Raw genomic sequence first — 24682 nt, forward strand, 5'->3', positions numbered from 1 at the left:
GGTGTCTGGAAAATTGCTTACATGCATTAAATGAGGCAGTAGACACTTGGGGTGAGTATTTCTGTGCCTTAAGGGTAGAAAACTGGAAAAAAAATGGTTGCAAAAAGGTATCTTATATCACAAGCTGATGGAGACAGAAACAAGTTAGAAAAACAGAACAACTCAAAGGGCCACTGAATGTGCAGTCTTCTTTCAGAGAGAGAAGCAGCTCATTTGGAGATATAAGACCTGTATAAGAAGCAGTGCAGTTTATCAGTGTCTAAACTTCCTGGCTTTTATTCCTGTGAAGGGCTTTTGTCCGAAACATCGATTTTACTGCTCCTCAGATGCTGCCTGAACTGCTGTGCTCTTCCAGTACCACTAATCCAGAATCTGGTTTCCACCATCTGCAGTCATTGTTTTTACCTAGAATAAAAATGTGCTGAGTGGCTTAGAAGAATGTGTGGTGACCTTATTAAAGCATAAGATTCTTAGGAGGCCTGACAGAGTAGACGTGGAAAGATTGTTGCAGAGTCATAAAGTTGTACAGCATGGACACTGATCCTTTGGCCCAACTCATCTATGGCAACCAGATATCTTAAATTAATCTAATCCCATTTGCTATCGTTTGACCTATATCCATTTAAATCCTGTCTTCATGTACCTATCCAGATGCATTTTAAATGTTGTAATTGTATCAGCCTCCACTACTTCTTTCGGCAGCTCATTCCATACACGCACCACCCTCTGTGTGAAAAAATGGCCCCTGAGGTCCCTTTTATATCTTTCTCATCTCACCTTAAAACTGCCCTCTAGATTTCGACTCCCCTACACTGGAAAAAATATCTTGGCTGTTCACCCCATCTATGCCCCATATGATTTTATAAACCTCTATAAGGTCACCCCACAGCCTTCTATGCTCCAGGTAATATAACTTTAATCTATTCAGCTTCTCCCAAAAGCTCAAACTCTCCAATCCTGGCAACATTCTTGTAAATCTTTTCTGCATCCTGTCAAGTTTAACAATATCTTTCGTATTGCAGGGAGACCAGAATTGAATGCAGTATTCCAAACGGGCGCTAACCAATAGCTAGCACAATCACAACATGACATCCCAACTCCTTTACTTAGTACACTGACCAATCAAGGCAAGCATAGCAAATACCTTCTTTACCCTGTTTATTGATGACTCCATTTCAAGGAACTATGAACCTGCATCCCAAAGCTTATTTTGTTTGGCAACACTCTCTTAAGTATACAGTCCTGCCCTGATTTGCCTTACCAAAACATAATATCTCATATTTATCTAAATTAAACTCCATCTGCCATTCCTCGGCCCGTCTGATCAAGGTCCCGTTGTATTCTGAGGTAATCTTCTTTACTGTCCACTACACCATCAATTTTGGTGTCATCTGCAAACTTTCTAACCATTCTTCCTATATTCACATCTAAATCATGTACAGAAATGATGAAAGGTAGTGCACCCAGCACCAATTGATGTAGCACATTACTGATCACAGGCCTCCAGTGCAGAAAACAAGACACCAGCACCACCTCCTGTCTCCTACATTCAAACCAATTTTTTATCAAAATGGTGAGCTCACCCTGGATTCCAAATGACCTAACCTTGTTAATGGGTCTACCATACCAAACTTTGTCGAATGTCTTACTAAAATTCATATACACAAGGTCCAGCACTCTGCCTTCACAATCTTCTTTGCTAGTTCTCAATCGTTAGTGGGTCATGATTTCCTAGCCACAACTATCCCTAATTAGTACTTGCCTTTCCAAATACATGTAGATCATGTCCCTCAGAATCCCTTCCAAACACTGATGTCAGGCTGACCAGGCTATAGTTCCCTGGCTTTTTCTTACCATCTTTCTTAAATAGTGGCACCACATCAGCCACCCTCCAGTCTTCTGGCACCTCAACCTTGGCTATTAATGATTCAAGTATATCAATAAAAGATCAAGCAACCACTTCCCCAGCTTCCCACAAAGTTCTGGGATACATTTGATCAGGTCCTGGGAATTTATACATCTTTATGTGTTTTAAAACGTCCAGCACCACCCTGCTCTGTAATATGAACACTTTCCAAGATATCATTGTTTATTTCTCCAAGTTCTCTGGCTTCCATATCCTTCTCCCCAATATATGCTAACACAAAATACTTGTTTAGTATCTCACCCATCTCCTGCTGCTTCATTCTTAGACTGCCTTGTTGATCTTCAAGAGGTCCTATTCTCTCCCTAGTTATTCTTTTGCCTTTAATGCATTTTTTTTGGATTCTCCTTAACCCTATTTGCCAAAGCTATATCATGTCCCCTTTGTGTCTTCCTGATTTCCCTCTTTATTATATTTATACTGTTCTTATACTCCTTGAGGGATTCACTTGATCCCAGCTGTCTATACCTGCCACATGCGTCCTTTTTCTCAATCAGATCCTCAGTTTCTCTAGTCATCCAGCATTCCCTACACCTAACAGCCATGCTGTTTATGCTAATAGGAACATATTGCCTTTAAACTCTCATTATCTCATTTTTGAAGACCTCTCACTTTCCAGCCATTCCTTTACCTGTGAACAGCCATCCCTTTATCTGTGAATAGCCATACCCATTAAAGTTAAAGTTCTTGTCTAACACCATCAAAATTGGCCTTCCTCCAATTGAAAACTTTAACTTTTAGTTCAGGTCTATCCTTTTCCATACCTGTTTTAAAACTAATAGAATTATGATCATTGGCTCCCAAAGTGGTCCCCCACTGATACCTCAGTCACCTGCCCTGCCTTATTTCCCAAAAGAAGGTCAATGTTTGCTCCATCTCTAGTAGATTCATCCTTATACTGAATAAGAATATTTTCTTGTATACACTAAACAAATTCCTCTCCAACCAAGCTCTTAACACTATGACAATCTCAGTCTATGTTTGGAAAGTCTGAGGGCCTATAGTACAATCCCACTAATGTGATCAGCCCCTTCTTTTTCTCAGTTCCACCCAAACATTTCCCTGGATGAACTCCCAGGAATATGCTCCCTAAGTAAAATCATAATGTTGTTCCTAACCAAAAATGCCATTCCTCCTCCTGTCTTGCCACCCCCACTTCCTACCTTTCCTATAGCGTCTAAACCCTGGAACATGAAGCCCTTTCCTGAGTCACATTTCTATAATAGCTATGAGATTTCAGTTCCATGTTCTCAATCAATGAACTGAGTTCATCTACCTTACCTGTCAGGTCTCTTGCAGTAAAATAAACGCAGTTTAATTTATCAGTTTTACCTAATTCTCTGCCTTGCTCTTGCCTGCCTTGAGTGTTTGACTTGCTCCTCTTTTCAACTGTAGTAGCCTCAGATTTATCTCTTTTCTTCCTTTCTCTCCCTCCCCCCTTCCTAGTTTAAAGCTTCCTGAGTAGCAATAGCAAATCTCCCTGTCAGGATATTTGTTCCTTTCGAATTTAAGTGCAAACTGTCACTTCTACTCCAGAAGACATCCCAATAATTCAAAAATGTGAATCCCTGTCCCCGACATCAGCGCCTCAGCCATGCATTCACTTGCTGTATCCTCTTATTCCTATTCTCACTAGTATGTGGCACCAGGAGTAATCCAAATATTACTACCCTTGAGGACCTACTTTTTAACCTTCTGCCTAATTGCTTGTATTCTTTCTTCAGGACCTTGTCTATTTCTCTTTGTCCCAATGTGTACAACAACCTCCAGCTAGTTACTCTTCCCTTTGAGAATATTCTGCACTCTGTCTGAGACATTCTTGATCCTGGCACCAGGGAGGCAATACACATTCTGATATCTCATTTTTGGCCTCAGAAACATCTATTTGTGCTCCTGACTAGAAAGTCCTCTATCATAATCAACTGCTTGAAACCTGATGCATCCTCATTATTATAAAGTCAGTTTCTGTATCTGGCTGTCGGTGTGACATTCCTCTGAGAGACTATCACCCTTACATTTTTCAAAACAGTACACTTGTATGAGATGCAGATAGCCACAGGAGATTCCTGCATTACCAGTCTACTTCTCCAATCTTTCCTAGACATAACCCATCCACTTTCTATATCTGCAGTTTTTCCACTTTCCCAAAACTTCCATCTATCACATCCCTGCTTCCTGTAAATTCCTCTTTGTTGCTAACTGCTGCTCCATGGCCTCCTGGCTGACTTGGCATCTCTCAGCCTGGCATGGCATCTTGTCGGCCCGGTGTGGTGGTCTCTCAGTGGCTCAGTATGGCCGTTTCTTGGCCGGGCATGATGGTCTCTCAGCAGCCCATCGTTGTGGTCTTTCAGCCCAGTGTGTAGGTCTTTCAATGGTCCATGATGGTCTTTCAACCCGATGTGGCCTCAGCATGGACATCTGGTCTTGAGGTGATTTCAGAGTGGTCTCCTGGCCTTGAGAACCTCAATGAGAAGCCTGGTGCACTCTGAAGTCAAGGACTAGTGTGGATTGCAGGCTAGGTGTCAGTTTGAACTAGGTTAGAATGACCATTGTTCTAGGAGATAGTGAGGACTGAAGATGCTGGAGAACCAGAATTGATAAAGCACTGGAAAAAGCAGAGCAGCTCAGGCAGCACCTGAGGAAGAAGACAGTCGATGTTTCAGGTATAGCCCTTCATTGGGACCATTGTTCTGAACATTTTATTTTTCTGTTTTCTAATTTATTACTACAATCTGCAATGCTGGACTTTTATTTCCTTATTTTTTATAATTTCTTTTCCTTAAGGACTTGTGCTGAAGAATCTGTACTTTTGTACCTCAGATGGCACCTTAAATGGTGACTTGTAAACTTTTCATTGTACTCATTTGAGTGCATCTGACAATAGAGCTAATTAAATTAAACTAAATTCAATTCAATACAGGGCATTGCTGCAACTTAATCTCCAGACCCAGAAAGTGGCAACAATCTTACTGCTCTAAAAACACTGGTCTAGGATAACTTAATACTCATATTTTATATTAAAAAAAACATTTAATCAACAGATAGATCTCAGTAAAACATATGTTACAAAGGGGAAAAGGCTGAACCCCTCTGATAATTAATCCAAAATACCAGCCCCAATCTGTTATGGTGGGAGTAGAGGTTCCCTTCTAATTAAATGTGAAACACCCAGAGAAGCTTGCCTTGCCCCTCGTAATCTGTAAAATGTGTGAATAAATTAAAGGAATCCCTGATCTCCAGTTTATAAGTAACAAGTAACAATTTATTTATTTTATCCTAACACTGAACAAATTAACAGAATTACTAACAAACTGAACAAACCCCACTAACTACTAACTATTCTCTTGCTGACTTAAATTCTACTGGTATGCTGTTTCAATAAACACATGCCCCACTTGTATAAATCCAAGCAATAAGAAAGCAATAAATTAAAACTTAGTCTCTCAAAGTTCATACAGAATGTGTCTTCCCAAATGCTCTGCCTTTTCCTCTGTCTCTTCAACTTTCTTCTGCTGACCCTACTGTTTTCTCTGTAATTTCCATTCTGAATGCCTCTCCATTGAATTTTGATATCAGGAATATTACCTAGGAGTGCCCTGTACCTTTACGAATAGATGGTGTTCCTTTAGAGAGCGTGGAGATTTTTGTGTGAGAGACATATTTTCTTCAGATGGTGGGTGTGCTTTCTCCACTCTGCCCAGTTACCCCCTTCTTTATATCTGTGATGGCAAAACAACTTTCTGACAAATTGGTCTGGTTTGAGGTAGCCAAAACCATCAGGTTTAAACTTAATTAATTGGGTTTTGGTATCTAGAGCCTGGTTTAAATTAATTGGTTAATATTCAAGCTGGTTGCCTTAATATCAAAACAAGCCTAAAGTTTTCCAATCTCACAGCCAATTGTTACGCGTTTCCATTTTATAACTGTCTATACTGTATATCTATAGCTGCTTACAGACACTTTTTTGTTTAAATTGCCAATCTCCCCACCTCTGAAAAGGACTCTTTCCTTTTGTCCTTTTTGCAACAAATTCTCACTTCCTGCCTTCCACTTAATGAGTACTCTATACAGATTTGTAATGCATAAAAAAACCTCACCTACTCACTATTATAGATTTACAAAAAAAAAATCAAAAATTATAAATTTTATAAGTTGTAAGGTAGAATTCTTTCCTACAGAGGGATATCAGAGCTGTGTTACCAAGTATATTCAACTCTGATCTGAGATAGACATATTTAATTAGTAAAAGAATCAAGGTCTATGAGGCAGGAAAGTGAAATTGAACATTATCAAATTAGCCATGATTTCACTGAATGATAAACAGATTTGATGGGTTGAGTGGTCTTATTCTTCTCCTAAACAGTATGATCTAAATGGATTTGAGTGCACCTTAGACGAGGTCATGGTTCTAAGATAAGGGGTAGCAGATTTAAACCGGAGAGAAATATTTTCCCTTAAAGTATCGTGAATCTGTGGAATTCACGACCCCAGACTGCAGAGGATGCTAGGACATGGTTTAAGGATAATGAAGAGCTGGCAGCAAAGTGGAGTTGTGGCCTGTTTGAAACAAAATTCAATAAAATTTAGATGAGACCACCAAAGCTGGAAACAAGACAATTTATTCTATGATCTTGCAAGAAAGGACTCCAATTGCAGAAAGCAATTGAAGTGATGATTATTCAAACTATTATACAGTTATACTTTTGAGCTACCTGAGGTCACCTCTTTCGATCCCTACATTACCCAATCTTTCTTACTATTTCGCCTCTGCCCATCTATGCTCCACGCCCATTGCCCCCTTCTTTCCAAGTTGGCAATTTTCCCCCTTACACGTGCTGTCATAAGGCTAAACTCTTATCTCGATGTTCCCTTTGTAACTTCTTTCATTGTCCACAGGCACATTTCATTCTTGTACATTTATCTTAACAATGTATCTTTTTTGTGCTTTGCTTATATGTTTCAGTAACCTTAGCTTTTTGCTGAAACTGTTATTTAAACATTATGGTAAAAGGAATTATTTTCTTTAATAAATTTACATTAAAGTTAGTACTTAATTATCCATAATTATGCACTGAAAAGTAGAGATACTCTTCCCTAAATACCTGCAGAGTTAATAGTTCTCTAGTTGTACCCCTTTTCTGTATGCTTTTTCGAGATCTGCAAAAACAACACTTTTCCCCATTTCTAACAACGTCCCCATTTCTTTTCTTTTACCATTTGTTGTTTTTGCAATTTTATTTTCTGCCCTCTTTTCACTCTATGGTGCAGAGGTTCACAATCTTGCCATTTCTGTCCTTCTTAGTCTGCCTTTTTCAAACTCCAGGAGTAATCTGCTACTCTCTCTTTCTTGCACTAGTATTGTTGTCCTCCCAAAGACATTACCAGCTTAGTCATTATCCATTTTAACACATTGAATCCTATCAGTAAACCTACAATTATTAGTCATACATGTATGCCTAAATTAGCTAACCATTTTCCCCAACCGGTCAGTCTCCAGTCACCCCATCCCCATCTTTCATCTTTTCGGAGTTCATCCGCAATTTCTCTTATATTGTACTATTTCTGCCTTATCTTCCACTATGGAAGAGGTGTCTGGGATGAAGGCGCAGCATCCCTTACCAATCAGCGCACAAGTTCCCCCTTTTTCGGCCAAGAGATAGTCTAAAGCCATTCGATTCTGTAAAGCTGTTGGTCTTGTTGCTGTCATTTCGATGGTTATGGCTGATATCTGGGATTGAGTTTCTCCCATTGCGCCGGTGGTATCATTAATTAAATTTTCATGAATTAAACATTCTGCCACCAGTTTCTGTATTTGCACCCCTGCCCTTGTAGTGCTGTAGTTTGGGAGTAGTGTCCACAGCAGACGGTCTCCTTCGGGGACCTCTTGGGTCTTACGTCTTATTTCCCCCCCCCCTCCTTTCTTAGGTTGGTCTCATGTTTTTCTATTCGGAGGTGAGGCACTATATAAGCAAGGTAACAGCAACCACTCTAGCCTTTCTTGTTTTAAGGCAATGCTTCATCAATTTCATTACATGCATTTATTTCCACACATTCGGTCACACGAATGTATTTTTCCCCGGGAATAAATGGATAGGCCTTCAGACCACATACCCAATATGTCCCGTTCAATCCTTGGGGAGTGTTCGTGGCAGTGGCTTGGTTGGTATGGAGCAAGATGATTTTCTTAATTGGAAGGGTGCGGCGTCATTCCGATTACAGAAACAGGTGGTATTTACTGCTCCTTTTAGTGGGGAAATTCTAAGGCTATCGATAACACCCTGCGTTTTCAGGGCTGGCCTTGGGAACCATCCCGCAAAGTTGTATTTGCTCCTTTCAGATTCCCACTTTGTATTATTTAAGCCCGAGTCAAATTGTTGTACGTTGTACATTTCTCTTTTGGTGAGCGGTATTACCGAGGTGGGGATCCCAGATTTGCCATGGTGTGGGCCCTCTGCACAGACCCAACAGTTGGCAAGTCCCTCTTGTTTGGCATAATTTTGGCATAGTGTAGTGAAGTGATTTTTCCCGCTTCCTTGAACAGTTAGTACTACTAACGTCATAATACTATACCAGTAGCCACTCATCTCTGAACCCTGCCTATCACCCTATCTTAATCTTTTAGGCACCAGGGAGAGGTGAGTCCATGCAACCCTTACAATCAATACAATATATCATCAAACATTAAAAGAGTCTTTTATCTGAGTTCATTCCCTCTTTCTCAGCTTAACCTTCAGAGGGTTGTCTGTAGGATGAGCGTGCCACTCCGCCAATGGGGCATTCACAGGACCTTTGATGCAAGTGTGATGACTCCACCCTTTCTCAGCAGTCCGGATAGCTGTATCAGTAGTCAGGAGGGTGAGGAATGGTCCCTTCCAGCTCGGGTGGAGTTTGGTCTCTTTCCAGGTCTTGATCAGGATCCAATCACCCGGTTGTTGAACTCAAGTGGAGGTATCTGCTCAACACACCCTTCTTCCTAAGGACAGACAAGGAAGAGCTGAGCGCCACAATATAGTTCTTTAAAAACATATCATTGAACTCTACAGTTGGTATTTCCCCTCTTCCACCCAAGAAAGGTAATCCAAAACATCATCTTATAAAGAGAGAGGCCTATATCATGTCTAGGACCAGTCCTAATGTGTAGCAATGCGATAGGTAAACACTTTGTCCATGGTAATCGAGTCTCTAGGACTAGCTTAGATAATTGCTTCTTTAAAATTTGACTCATTCGTTCCACCTGCCCAGAGGAGGGTGGGTGCCAAGGGGGTGTGGAATTCTTGCCATTACTTCTTGTAAGATCTTGGAAGTAAAATGGCTACCTTGGTCTGAATATATACTTTCCACTTTTCCATATCATGGGATGATATGTTCAAGGAGGGTTTTCACCACTCCTTTTGAGATGGCTAATAACATTGGGAAAGCTTCCACCCACCCGGTTAAGTGGTCTACTCAGACCAACAGGTACTTCTATTTTCCCACTGGGGGTAGTTCGGTGTAATCCACCTGTATACTTTGGAAGGGTCTCTCTCCTGGGTTCCTTCCTCCTTTGAACCCTTCCCTTATTATTTTATACATACTTAGAATCAGTGTAAATTGCCCCATCCCGATTCTCTAAGTGTTTTAAAGCTTGATTTAATGCGTACAATTCACAGGTCTGGGCTGACCATATGTTTGGCAGCTGGTCTGCCTCCACTGTTTGGTTTTTGTTACCGTCCACTACTGCATATCCATTGTGTCTTTTTTCTTCCACTACTCTCGATGCTCCATCTATAAACAATCTATCCCTGTCACGTAGAGGTAGATCTCTCAGGTCCTGTCTAATTTTGGTTTGACACTCTATGATACCTAAACAGTCATGTTCTAATTCTCGTTTGTCTAGAGGTTCTCCCTTCCATAAGAAGGTAGCTGGGTTTAGACAGGAGTCTGTTGCTAACACCAGGTCATCTTCTTCCATCAGGATGGCCTCATCAACCATCTCCCTGCCTTTTGGTTTAACACAGTTCTGACTTGATGGTGGGTACTAAATACTATAAGGCTGCTCCATCTGCTGTCTTTGCAGCTCCTAAATCTTTTAGTCCCTTTTCCTCCTTTGCAGTAAACAACAAGAAGTAAACACCCTGAAGATCTAAAATTGTAGGTATTAGGGAGTATATCACTGCTCCTTGTGGATTCAGGGTTGCTTCTTTAACTACCTCATTGACCAGTCTATTTCCCTTTACTTCCGGTTCATTCCCCTTCTGATGTCCATTTATATGAACTATCGCTATTTCTCTGGGGAGTAATAGGGATTCCAGCACTTGTTTTATCAATTCCTCATGTGTTAGTTCTTTTCCTCTGCTATTTGTCAGTCCTCTTTCTTGCCAAAATTTTTTTTTTGAAGGTATTTGCAATCCAAATGCATATTTGGAGTCTGTACTATTGCTCTTTTTTTGTTTTCTAAGGTTCTGAGAGCTCTTTCTAGGGCATAGAGTTCACAGGTTTGGGCTGACCAGCCGTTAGGCAGTCTTTCAGCCTTGATAACGCTTCCCTCTACCCCGTCTACTACAGCATATCCATTATGCCTTTTACCCTCAATCATCCGGGAGGACCCGTTGATAAACAACCGAGCTCCCGCATGCAATGGTACGTCTCTTAAGTTCATTTGCACTTTAGTCTGACATTCAGTAATATCAAGGCAGTCATGTTCTGGATTGCCAAGGGCCACCCCCCTCTCTCCGCCACAGAAATGCAGCTGGATTCAAGCAACTGTCGGTGACTAACACAAGGTCATCCTGTTCTATTAAGATTGTCTCATATTTCAAGATCCGAGAGTCTGTGAGCCATTGTCCTGCTTTCTGATTTAGTATGGTCCGTACCTGATGTGGGGTGCTGACTATTAAGGCTCCCCAAAAGTAAGTTTCCGATTCTCCTCTACCAATAAGACTGTTGCTGCCACTGCCTGCACACACTCTGGTCAGTATTGTATCTTTCCATTCTTTAATTAACAATGAATTAATGCAGTTCATATTTTAAATTAACCATGAATCAATATGACAGGTCACTGAGAATGTGTGAAGGAATCCTGCCAATTAATATTGATTCAGGCTAACACAATTGATTTATTATAAATATTAATGATTAATTATATATATTATATAATTCAGGGTGGAAACACAACAAGTGACTAAAACATTTTAAAAACTGTAATCGCGCAGTTCTGTTTGTTTACCAGTTACTTGCGACTTCTCACCCTGTTTCTGTAATTGCTTTTATTCGAGCAAATTCATTTTTAAGAAACTCAACAGATTCCATAGCACCATTTGCAGTTAATTTAATCCCCAATTTGGTGGCAATATCTCGTCATGAGCGCAAATCTGACTCTTCATGCCTCTCATTACAAAACTGTCGCCATAATCCAATTAACTTTTTCGATCCCACTCCCTTTGGCCTAAACTTTAAGGATGACCTTGCTGCCCCTGTATCGACTAGGAAAACTACGTCCTCTTTGTAAGGTCCCACCTTTAAATTTATCAAGGGTTCCTGGTGGGTCCCTGGGGACAGGAACTCCTGACACACCTATTTTTCATCAAGGTTCATAAATGGCGCTGCCTTTACTTCCTTTTTCGGATCAGGACACTCTCTCTTAAAGTGACCTCAGTAATAACATCCCTCCTGTGGGGATTTCCACTTTGATCCTTGTTCCTGTCTACCAGACGCCTTAACATCTCCTCCCTTTACTTTTAACATGCTGCCCACCACCATTCCGGTTTCCTTCTCTTTTTCGTTTTGTCCTTTTCTTTATTACCCAATGTTTTGTTTAGACCTTGATTTTTAAAGAAATATTGCAATATTTCTTGCTCACTGTAATCTCAAATATAATTTATCAATTTATGCTTGTTTAACTTTAAAGCCTGTTCCTAAATATACATTTAGGAATCTTACTTGTATGTGTGTATATATATAATATATATATATAAAATATTTATATATTATAAATTCATTTATTCAGTATTTAATATTTAAAAATATAAAATGCATACAGTTCCCAACTTTGAAATCCACTATAATTACCCGGTTTTAGTCCCTTGATCCAAAATTAGTTTTCTTAAGTAGTCCTGACCAGTCATTGCTCAATTACAATGCTATAGGTCGTTAAAAAAATTTCTAATGCATGAATAATGGCCGAATCCAAGGTCACCGATTTTAACCATAGGATTTTCTTTTTTTTGATTTATTACAATCTAATGTTGAACTGAGACTTCAACTGTCCTCCACAAATCGCTTTTATGTAAGGATAAAATAAATTAGTTAGAAACTAATAGTAGGGTAGTCATGACCTGTAAAAAGAGCAGGAGTTAACATTTTATTTCATAATCTTGCAAAATCCTTAACCTTAAAAGAAATCATGCTAAAATTTCCATAATAGAAATCAGATTCAAAACAGTCCCGGATCTCAAGCTCCAGGGAACATTCAATCACCAACAAACAAATGTGCATTCAGACTGAATCACAAAGGGTTAAACTTTCTACTAGCTGTACAGCTCTTTTCTCTCTCTCTCTCTCACTCACACACACACACACAGACACTTTGAGCTTCCCACAATGACTCCTCTCGGTTTTGAATATTTTTCTGGATGTCTGGCTATAAATTAGTTACGAAGTGTACCCTCAGTAGCCCTTCAGCTACTAGCCCTTCTGACATGAAGCATAATCTGATTCCTCCTGACTGTAAGGCTGTTTTCAGTTGACATTTTATAATTTTTTTATCATTTCCTCGCGTCAGAGGATTGTACTTCCAATCTCTTAACATTTTTTCCAAAGGACTGTCCGTTGGGATGTGGTCCTCGGATGTCCTTCTCATGTCTCCTTTGACACTTAAACAACTAATACTCGGCCATTTCTTTATGTAATTTAATTAACCTTACGGAGATCCGGTGTCACCTTCTTCCACACCCACTTCAGGGTCCTGACCTTCGCATGGGGGATTTCCCCTCTTAACAACCGGTCTAAGGCTGGGTGGTCGAATCAGGTAGACACTTCACTCATCAGATTAATTTAGCCAATTAAATACCTTAATTTATGTGTTGCCAACTCCCCATACTTCACGTACGTACCCGACCACCAAGGCAATTCTTAAAGGTCCATTTTCATACCTTGGTCTGTGCATAAGAGTTACCTGGTCGAATGCGCCCAGTCCCGCGGCAATACCTGGCAGCAACCACCCCGTTGCTTGCCCTAGACAACTATCACTACCTATCCCGGCTGCCCGGATACCCGGGTCTTGTATACACAAGAGTTGATCTGACCAAGCCACCGCGTGTCAGCGTGCCCTGTCCCACGGCAATAGTGGCAGCAACACCACGTGTCTGCGCGCTCTGCCCCGTGGTGATGGCAGCAAATACCGTTGCCTACCCCGGTCGCCTGGATAATACTTATTCAAGACCTTTTTCTTACCCGGGTCCTGTGCACAAGAGTTACCCGACCAAACCCACCACGTCTCAACCCGTCTTGTTTCCAAGGTCTCTCAGTCCGGATCTCGCTCGCCCGAGCCGCTGCGGCAAGGAGGGAAACTAAAGACCGTCGAAATCAGCGAGGTGCACCTTCTCCGTTTTCCCAACAATTGCCAAGCGACCGGAGCTTGGGATCCTGGACGAGCCCCCAAATCTGGATTAGTGGTGCTGGAAGAGCACAGCTGTTCAGGCATCAACCAAGGAGCAGCAAAATTGATGTTTCGGGCAAAAGCCCTTCGGAGTTTTGCCTGAAACGTCGATTTCGCTGCTCCTTGGATGCTGACTGAACTGCTGTGCTCTTCCAGCACCACTAATCCAGAATCTGGTTTCCAGCATCTGCAGTCATTGTTTTTACCTTGAGCCCCCAAATCTGTTTGAAACGAAATTCAATAAAATTTAGATGAGACCACCAAAGCTGCAAACAAAACAATTTATTCTATGATCTTGCAAGAAAGGACTCCAATTGCAGAAAGCAATTGAAGTGATGATTATTCAAACTACTACAGTTATACCTTTGAGCTACGTGAGGTCACCTCTTCCAGTCCCTACATTACCCAATCTTTCTTACTATTTCACCTCTGCCCATCTATGCTCCACGCCCATTGCCCCCTTCTTTCCAAGTTGGCAATTTCCCCCTTGCATGTGCTGTCATAAGGCTAAACTCTTATCTCGATGTTCCCTTTGTAACTTCTTTCATTGTCCATAGCTACATTCCATTCTTGTACGTACATCTTAACAATGTACCTTTTTCGTGCTTCGCTTATATGTTTCAGTAATCTTAGCTTTTTGCTGAAATAAACATTATGGTAAAAGGAATTATTTTCTTTAATAAATCTACATTAAAGTTAGTACTTAATTATCCATAATTATGCGCTGAAAAGTAGAGATACTTTTCCCTAAATACCTACAGAGTTAATAGTTCTCTAGTTGTACCCCTTTTCTGTATGCTTTTTCCATATCTGCAAAAACAACACTGTTCCCCATTTCTAACAGGCCGAATGAGATCAACCATGATTTTATTAACCGGTGAAGCAGGCTGAATTGTCAACTTCCGCTTCTAACTCTTGTGTTCGTCCGTCATTTTAACTTTAAGCTATCATGTGATGTCCTTCTATAAAAATAGTTCTGAAAGCAAAATCTCCAAAATAAAACCACACGGATAAAGGAAGTCCTAAGTGATATAGTTAAGGTAAAGGAGGAAAAGCAAAGCCTGCGTGAAGTATCTTCATTAATGTTTGTGTTGGTCACAATACTGCTGCATTTTTTTGGGCGGGTGGAAGGTTCTTCAGGAGGTGAGGGAGCTTCTAGCGGACAGATGAGATGCCATTTTGCACGTGCTGACTCACACCTCGCGCCCTCTGCACGTGCTGACTCACAGCTCGCGCCTTCAGTGACCGTTGGGTGGCTGCGCTCCGCGCGCATTGTCGGTTGAGGCGGTTTTGGAGCGCGGGCTTATGCCTCACGCACTGACCAGTCAGTGTTTTCCTCCCCCGTCGCATTCGAACAGTGACTTGAGAGATAGACAGCTCTCCTGTCAGCGCCTTAACGCCTGAAGTAAGTTATTGAACCAATGCTGAGCGATAAGGAAATGCTCATATCCTCTGAACATATGGTTAGTCAAGAACTGGCGAAATGCTAGCAGTAGGGATATTTTCATAGCGTTGCGTCGAGTTCGTATCTTAAAATTCATAATTATTGAAGTACAGTTTAGATCTATATCTCCGTCTGAAGTCCTCAGGTGTCTTTAAGGAGAAAAAATGTATCAAGCATACTCCATTACCACAAAATATGTATGATTTGGGAATTTACTCCGCATTTATACCCATTTTGCTTTGCAAGTTGCACCCACATCTTCTGAGAATCATATTACTATTTGTTTGCATATGCATAAAAAAGCAAAGCTACTGAATCAGAAAAGAAGGAATATACAGCATCTTTCTTTGAAAATTTTATTTGAAGCCACAAAAACGATCATTATCCACATTAAACACAACTTTACCGAAAATGAAATTTTGTAAGTTTTTTCTATTTCAAGCTAACAATGTCACAAAAGCGTGAAGAAATATAGAAACAGGCAGGTCTTAAAAGGAGACTGTTGTAAAAAAGTGACTACCAGAAAGTTGAATTACTGTTATAGGATATGTATAAGTTTTAATATGAATGTTTGCTCTTTCAGTGTTACCCTCTGCTAGGAGAACATTAACTTGCTAAGATTTCAAAGTGCAAATCTTGTCTTAAGGTTGTACGTTAGCTTGGGCAGCTTCTCCCAGTATCTGGACTGAGGACTTGGAAAGCAAATTGTAGATTTTGCTCCTAGCATATGTTTTTTTTACTGGATATGCCTAAATACAAACACCACATCAGCAGTACCAAGATTGTTAGGAGTCATGTTGGATCTTCTGGAAAGAACTCCTCTGAAAGGATAGACACAGTTCAGGAGAATAGAGGGATTTCCAGTGTGTACATAGTTTTCACAGATTTGTCCTTTTTAAAAAATAAATAGTTACAATGGTCACAATCTTGAAATCCCTGGGCATGTCCCAGAAATAGGATAGTCTGACAAAGTCAGGTTGTGAGCCAGGAGCCACCAGCATGGTTGACTTCAGGTGATATATCATCTGGCTCAAGATTTGTTGCTTTTCATCTGTTGGAAAGCCCACTTAAGCTCTTCAATGGTTGGTAGGTCAACAGAGGAATCCTCCACAAAACATTAATGGATGTGTAGATGCGCTGCAGTCCTATGATGCAGTAGACTCGGTTGAAGAGGAATGCAAAATGCTTTTTCCACTACTGAAGGATAGTATCATTGACCTCCAAGCCAGGAACTGTCCCGTATTCAGACAAGGCTTTCAGGTTGATAGCCTCCAGAGCCTGGAAAAAGTTACACATCTCATGCGGCTTCACCAATGCAAATGAGTTGCCAGATCTGTCTTAAGTTTGTGATACACTACCATTGTTTGCCAAGAGTATGGATGATGATGGCTGCTCATTTCCTTTCAAGAAGCTCTGGAAAATGGACTCATCAGTCCTAATTTTGTCATTGAATGAAACCAAAAATCTGTATATAAATGTCTATAAGACATAAGAACAGTAATTAGGTGATTCAGCCCATTGAATCTACTCTGCCATTCAACCATGGCTGATAAGTTTCTCAACCCACTCTCCTGCTTTCTCCCTGTAACCTTTGATACTCAAGATCCTATCTGTCTCAGTCTTAAATATACTCAATGACCTGGCCTCCATAGTCTTGTGTGGAAACAAATTCCCTAGATTCTCCACTCTCTGGCTGAAGATGTTTCTCCTTATCTCCATTCTAAAAGGTCTTCCCTTTACTGTAATGTTGTGCCCTCTGGTCCTAGTCTCTCCTACCAATGGAGACATCTTGCCAACATCCACACTATCCAGGCTGTTAAGTATTCTGTATGTTTCAATTAGATTCCCCCATCATCCTTCTAACCTCCATCGAATATAGAGCCAGAGTCCTCAAACGTTCCTCATGTTAAGCTTTTCATTCCTGGGACCATTCTTGTGAACATTCTCTGAACACGCTCCAGGGCCAGTACATTCTTCCCGATATGAGGCCCAAAACTGTGCACAATACTCCAAATGTGGTCTGATCAGAGCTTTATAGAATCTCAGAAGTATATCACTGCTTTTATATTCAAGTCCTCTCAAAATAAATACCAACATTGCATTTGCCTTCTTAACTACTGACTCAACCTGTAAGTTCACCTTGAGAGAATCCTGGATTAGAACTCCCAAGTCTCTTTGCGCTTCAGACTTCAGAATTTTCTCTCCATTCAGAAAATAGTCCATCCCTCTATTCTTCTGACCAAAGTGCATGACCTCACATTTTCCCACGTTGTACTCCATCTGCCACTTCTTTTCCCACTCTCCTAACCTGTCCAAATCCTTCTGCAGCCTCCCCAATGCTACCTGGCCCTTTACCTATCTTTGTCTAGGATGTCAAACTTGAGTTGTTCCTAGTATTCCCAAATGCAACTCATATCAATGATTGCACTTGTCCAAAGTACTTTGTAACTGGATCCGGGATTCTTTCCACTGCCTTGGTACTTTAAGGGACATCTCCGCTCACAATTATTGTAGCCTTCTCTTTATCCCCACCAACAACTACCCTAATGGCCACCCCATCTCCCTTTCCATCCTTGCTGCCCCTCCCCAATACCCTTTGCAAAAGTGGAGGACGAAACTATCCTTTTTTTAATTTGCTGTGACCTTTTAATATTGCGTAATTGGTGACACAGCTCTGACCTATGCCCTACTCCAATTCACTGGTCATTAATTCATTCTCAAAAGGTTTTTTTCTGTTTGAAATAACTCTACAGAGGCTAGTGTCCCATCACCAAGTCACTGTTTTTTTACACATGAACAGTCCTTGACTATAGTACTATTTCATACAGAGTCAGGCACCAGGGTTGCTGTATCCCTGGCGCACAACCTTTTTATGTTAGCCAGGTGTTCCTGATTGGGGCTGTTAATCAGGTCCAATCAGGGAACTCTCATTCTGAGGTCCAGCTGGTTGACTTTGTTACAATCACCACATCCTGCCCCCTTTGGAGTTCATGGACAGAGACTGATTCTCTTTCTTTGCGAGCCTCCTGGGATGTTTTAGTACTGGGTCATGTTCCTCTGAATCAGTATCTGACACGGTGTGTGGGAGCTGGCTTCTTATGCCAGAAGTGTCTGTAGAGACATTCATTCTTTCTGGTGACAAAGGTGTTGAGGTGGTATTTCTGACAAGTCCATATCTGATTCAGAGAATTCCACAACAGTTGACAAAAGGGGTGAATCCATGGACTCCAGCAGGGATAGGACATGTTTTGCTCCTGCACTGTTTGTGAATTCACTGCGTTTATATGGTCCACATGCTTATTCAGAACTGTTTCTTCTCCTTAAACTTTGTGTCAGTGGTCCTGACTTTGTGTTGACCATGCCTCTTACCAAAGTGGGGCCATTTCCTTGATTCTTACACCACACTTTGCAACCAGTATCAAACCGTCTCTCTCGTTTGGTGGAGTCTTGAATCCTGATGCCGTTTCACTCTCCTACCCCAGGTCCAGGAATATCAGACTTAACCTGGTACAAAGTCATCTACCTATTAGCAACTCTATGGTGCTATTCCTTTGGTTGCATTTGGGATGGATGGGTGGAGTTCATCAGTATTTGATGGTGATTTTTGCTTGAGGCAATCACTCTTGCTCCCCATAATAATATGCCTTCCACTATCATGAAATGGTCTCTCTGGGTCCAAAAAGGTTTTAATTTTAGTTGTGATGGACCTTTGGTTTGTCCCATTGATACCAATTGTTTCAGTTTGGAAAGAACTGAATATATCTGTATTCAAAGTCTGATATTGTTAGCTGTAACTGGGAGATGTCCAGAAAAATTAATATCATTACAGACTCTTCCATTGGGAGTACCATGGGTGGCGTATCTGCTAACGGGAGGTGGCTCAATGCATCAGCATTCCCTACCCAACCTCCCAGAGGTGTTCTAACTTATAGGCATTTAGTATTAGAGCCTACTACTGAATTGGCCCAAAGCTATGGGCAGCACTACCTTGTCCACTTTAAGCACTAAGTAGGCAGTAATGTTCTGATTATCACAAACTTTTGTCCATGAAAAGGTATTGGTGGAACATCGTAACTCCAAATATGACCACCAGTACTTCTTTTTGTATCTGTGCATATTTACAGTCTGCATTAGCCAGCGTTCTGAGTTTCTTAAGCCGTTAGGCATTCCTCTCCTTTGGGCCACCTACAAGCTAATACCCCCCTGATGCCATAAGGGGAGGCACCCCACATCAATATTAGATCTTTCTTGGGATCATAGTAGTGTCAACACATTAGAAAATGATAGCTGTTTCTTTACTTCATTGAAAGCTAGGATTTGTCTATGAGACCATTTCCAAAGCTGACCCCTTTTGTAGTATTTGATGCAAAGATACCATGATGGGTGCAAGATTATGTATGAACTTTCCATAATTTACAAGCTCAAGAAATGGCCTAAGCTCCTGAACAGATATGGGGACCAGGGGACCTTTAATCACCCTCACTGTATCTTCCAACAGGTATAGCCCGATGTTGTCTCCGTAGCCCATGCAGTGCACTTGGGGGGCCTGGAACATAGCCGTATGCTTGCTTTGGAAAAATGCCTAGGACTATATTCAAATTCTCAAAGTGTTCCTTATTTGTTTTCCCTGTTATAAGGATGTCATCAAGCTAATTGGCGACCTGACCTTGCAAAATGCTCACCATTATCCTGTGAAAAATTGAACAGGCTGACAATACCCCAAATAGAAGTCTGGTGTATTGGTACAAGCCCTTGTGTATAATGATGGTAGCCTACTTCTGGGAGTCCTGGTTAAATGCATTCACAAGTAGGTGTCGCTCATGTCCAGCTTCATGAAGGACAGATCTGTCAGTTTTGGGTAAAATTCTCTGTCCTGGGATTAGGTATTCATCCACCTATGGAAAACAGCTTACCATTTGTTTAAAATCTCACAAAGGCAAATGAACCCATCAGGTTTCAAGACTGGTATGACTGGTGCTGTCCATTCTCCTAATTTAATTGATTTGATGGTTTTTTTTGACTTTCCAGCCTTCTGATTTTGGCTTCTACTTTTGCCCTTCAGTCAAGTGGCACTGGATGGGCCTTGCAGAATCAGGGAATTGCTTCTTGGATAAGTGGCATTGACTTCTGATAGTCCCCAGACCTTCCAGGAAGACTCCTGGGTATTTAATTAGGACTTCACTCAGGCAGCCATTTTCTAATTGAAATATGTTGAGCTATATTGAAATATAGGTGAAGCTCACCAATAAGCTTGGATCCAGCCTTTTACTACAATCATTGAAACAGCTACCTTTCATAAGAGATGGGAATCAAAGTTGTCCCCTAAATGTGTAAAAGTTCACTGGTACAGGTTCTCAGCCTAGCTGAGGTCTTATGCAAATTTAAGGGCTGGAATCCAGCACAAATTGTATTAAAAATTGGTTCTGTGATCACTTATGGCTATGGTGGCATCGACCTCCATTAGAACCAGATGACCATTTAACTAGATATTTCTTTTGATCGGTTCTGATTTAGATGTTGCTAAGCAATTGACCTGTTCCAAACCAGATACAAGTGGAGTTTCCAGGGTATGAACTCCCCTGGACACTCTCCTCGATACTAGCCTATGATTTATCTAACTCAGTTCAGATCTAGTAGAAGTTCACTAATGTCCTTTAGGGAAGAAAACTGCCATTCTTACTTGGTGCAGCCTACATTTAACTCCACATCCACAGCAATGTGGTTGACTCTTAATTGCTCATGGATAATTAAGGATGGGCAATAACTGCTGGCCTACATCCCATGAGTGAATGAGAAAAAAAAGGGCTTTTTTTTGCAGTCTTGAGTCCACATACTAGCAATAACTATAATGGCTTACCACCCAGGATCCTGAAGAAAAGTTTAACTGTTTGGCCGAAGTTTGGGATTTGAAGTGGGCTGGCCTAGAGTCACTCTGATCAGGATATATCCTGAGAGAGGCTGTGTGATTACCTGCACTCAAGTGGAGTTCCTCAAGCCGTCTTGGGTCGGTGAGAGTGTCCAGTTCCATCGGAATACCTTTGATGCTAGAGTTGCTAAGAAAAGTGATATCATCTCAGAATTAGAAGAGCCTTGGGTTATTCCTTAATATTCCTTAATATGTCGGTTAGTTCTTGAAAGGTTTTAGTACAGAGTCGTACATCACGGAAACAGACCCTTCGGTCCAACCAGTGCTTGCTGACCATAGTCCCAAACTAAACTAGTCCCACTTGCCTGCGCTTGGCCATATCCCTCCAAAATTTAGAGTCAGAGATGTACAGCACAGAAACAGACCTTTCGGTCCAACTCCTCCATGCCAATCAGATATCCCAACCCAATCTAGTCCCACCTGCCACCACTCAACCCATATCCCTCCAGACTCTTCACATACTTATTCATATACCAATCCAGATGCCTTTTAAATGTTGCAACTGTACTAGCCTCCACCACTTCCTCTGGCAGCTCATTCCATACGCATACCACCCTCTGCATGAAAAAAGTTGCCCCTTAGGTCTCTTTTATATCTTCCCCCTCTCACCCTAAACCTATGCCCTCTCGTTCTGGATTCCCCGACCCCAGGGAAAAGACTTGTCTATTTATCTTATCCATGTCCCTCATGATTTTATAAACCTCTATAAGGTCACCCCTCAGCTTCTGACACTCCAGGGAAAACAGCCGCACCCTACTTAACCTCTTCCAATAGCTCATATCCTCCAACCCTGGCAACATTCTTGTAAATCTTTTCTGAACCCTTTCAAGTTTCACAACATCTTTCCGATAGGAAAGAGACCAAAATTGCATGCAATATTCCAACAGTGGCCTAACCAATGTCATGTACAGCCGCAACATGACCTCCTAACTCCTATACTCAGTAGTCTGTCCAATATTGGGGGCAAAGTACTAGATTGGATAGAGAATTGGTTGGCTAATAGGAAACAAAGGGTAGTGATTAACGGCTCCATTTCGGAATGGCAGGCAGTGACCAGTGGGGTACTGCAGGGATCCGTGCTGGGACCGCAGCTTTTTACAATATATGTAAATGATATAGAAGATGGTATCAGCAATAACATTAGCAAATTTGCTGATGATACAAAGCTAGGTGGTAGGGTGAAATGTGATGAGGATGTTAGGAGATTACAGGGTGACCTGGACAAGTTAGGAGAGTGGGCAGATGCATGGCAGATGCAGTTTAATGTGGATAAATGTCTGGTTATCCACTTTGGTGGCAAGAACAGGAAGGCAGATTACTACCTCAATGGTATCAAATTAGGTAAGGGGGCTGTTCAGAGAGATCTGGGTGTTCTTGTCCACCAGTCAATGAAGGCAAGCATGCAGGTACAGCAGGTCGTGAAGAAGGCTAATAGCATGCTGGCCTTCATAACAAGAGGAATTGAGTATAGAAGCAAAGAGGTGCTTCTGCAGCTGTACAGGGCCCTGGTGAGACCACACCTGGAGTACTGTGTACAGTTCTGGTCTCCAAATTTGAGGAAAGACATTCTGGCTATTGAGGGAGTGCAGCGTAGGTTCACGAGGTCAATTCCTGGAATGGCAGGATTGCCTTACACGGAAAGACTGAAGCGACTGGGCTTGTATACCCTTGAGTTTAGAAGACCGAGAGGGGATCTGATTGAAACGTATAGGATTATGAAAGGATTGGACACTCTGGCAGGAGGAAACATATTTCCGCTGATGGGGGAGTGCCGAACCAGAGGACACAACTTAAAAATACGGGGTAGACCATTTAGGACAGAGATGAGGAGAAACTACTTCACCCAGAGAGTGGTGGCTGTGTGGAATGCTCTGCCCCAGAGGGCAGTGGAGGCCCAGTCTCTGGATTCATTTAAGAAAGAATTGGATAGAGCTCTTAAAGATAGTGGAGTCAAGGGTTATGGAGATAAGGCTGGAACAGGATACTGATTGGGAATGATCAGCCATGATCATATTGAATGGCGGTGCAGGCTCGAAGGGCTGAATGGCCTACTCCTGCATCTATTGTCTATTGTCAATAAAGGAAAGTATACCAAACGCCTTTTTCACTATCCTATCTACCTGCGACTCCACTTTCAAGGAGCTATGAACCTGCACTCCAAGGTCTCTTTGTTCAGCAACATTCCCTAGGACCTTACCATTATGTGTATAAGTCCTGCTAAGATTTGCTTTCCCAAAATGCAGCACCTCACATTTATCTGAATTAAACTCCATCTGTCACTTCTCAGCCCATTGGCCCATATGATCAAGATCCTGTTGTAACCTGAGGGTACCCTTCTTTGCTGTCCACGACACTTCCAATTTTGATGTCATCTGCAAATTTACTAACTATACCTCTTATGCTCACATCCAAATTATTTATGTAAATGACGAAAAGTAATGGACCCAGCAACGATCCTTGCGGTACTCCACTGGTCACAGGCCTCCAGTCTGAAAAACAACTCTCCGACACCACCCTTTGTCTTTTACTTTTGAGCCAGTTCTGTATCCAAATGGCTAGTTCTCCTTGTATTCCATGAGAACTAACCTTGCTAATCAGTCTCCGATGGGGAACCTTGACGAACGCCTTACTGAAGTCCATATAGATCACATCTACCGCTCTGCCCTCATCAATCCTCTTTGTTACTTCTTCAAAAAATCAAGTTTGTGAGACATGATTTCCCAAGCACAAAGCCATGTTGACTATCCTTTCCAAATACATGGACATCCTGTCCCTCAGGATTCCCTCCCACAACTTCCTAATCACCGGCGTCAGGCTGACCGGTCTGTAGTTCCCTGGCTTGTCCTTACCACCTTTCTTAAACAGTGGCACCACTTTAGCCAACCTCCAGTCTTCCGGCACCTCACTTGTGACTATCGATGATACAACTATCTCAGCAAGAGGCCCAGCAATCACTTCCCTAGCTTCTCACAGAGTTCTTGGGTACACCTGATCAGGTTCTGGGGATTTATCCACTTTTATGTGTTTGAAGACATCCAGCACTTCCTCCTCTGTATTATGGACAATTTTCAAGATGTCACCATCTACTTCCCTACATTCTATATCTTCCATGACCTTTTCCACAGTAAACACTGATGCAAAATACTCGTTTAGTATCTCCCGTGGCTCCACACAAAGACCGCCTTGCTGATCTTTGAGGGGCCTTATTCTCTTCCTAGTTACCCTTTGGTACTTAATGGATTTATAAAACCCTGTTGGATTCTCCTTATTTGCCAAAAATATCTTATGTCCCCTTTTTGCCCTCCTGATTTCCTTCTTATGTATACTCCTACTGCCTTTATACTCTAAGGATTCATTCGACCTATCTTGTCTATACCTGACATATGCTTCCTTCTTTTTCTTAACCAAACCCTCAATTTCTCTAGTCATCCAGCATTCCCTACACCTACCTGCCTTCCTTACACGCTAAGTGGAATATACTGTCTCTAGACTATTGTTATCTCATTTCTGAAGGCTTCCCATTTTCCAGCCATCCCTTTACTTATGAACATCTGTCCCCAGTCGGCTTTTGAAAGTTCTTGCCTAATACTGTCAAAACTAGCCTTTCTCCAATTTTGAACTTCAACTTTTAGATCGGGTCTATCCTTTTCCATCACTATTCTAAAACTAATAGAATTATGGTCGCTGGTCCCCAAAGTGATCCCCCACTGACACCTCCGTCAACTGCCCTGCCTTATTTCCTAAGAGTAGGTC

This window comes from Chiloscyllium punctatum, chromosome 45 (genome assembly GCF_047496795.1).
Source record: "Chiloscyllium punctatum isolate Juve2018m chromosome 45, sChiPun1.3, whole genome shotgun sequence".
NCBI classification, from domain to species: domain Eukaryota; kingdom Metazoa; phylum Chordata; class Chondrichthyes; order Orectolobiformes; family Hemiscylliidae; genus Chiloscyllium; species Chiloscyllium punctatum.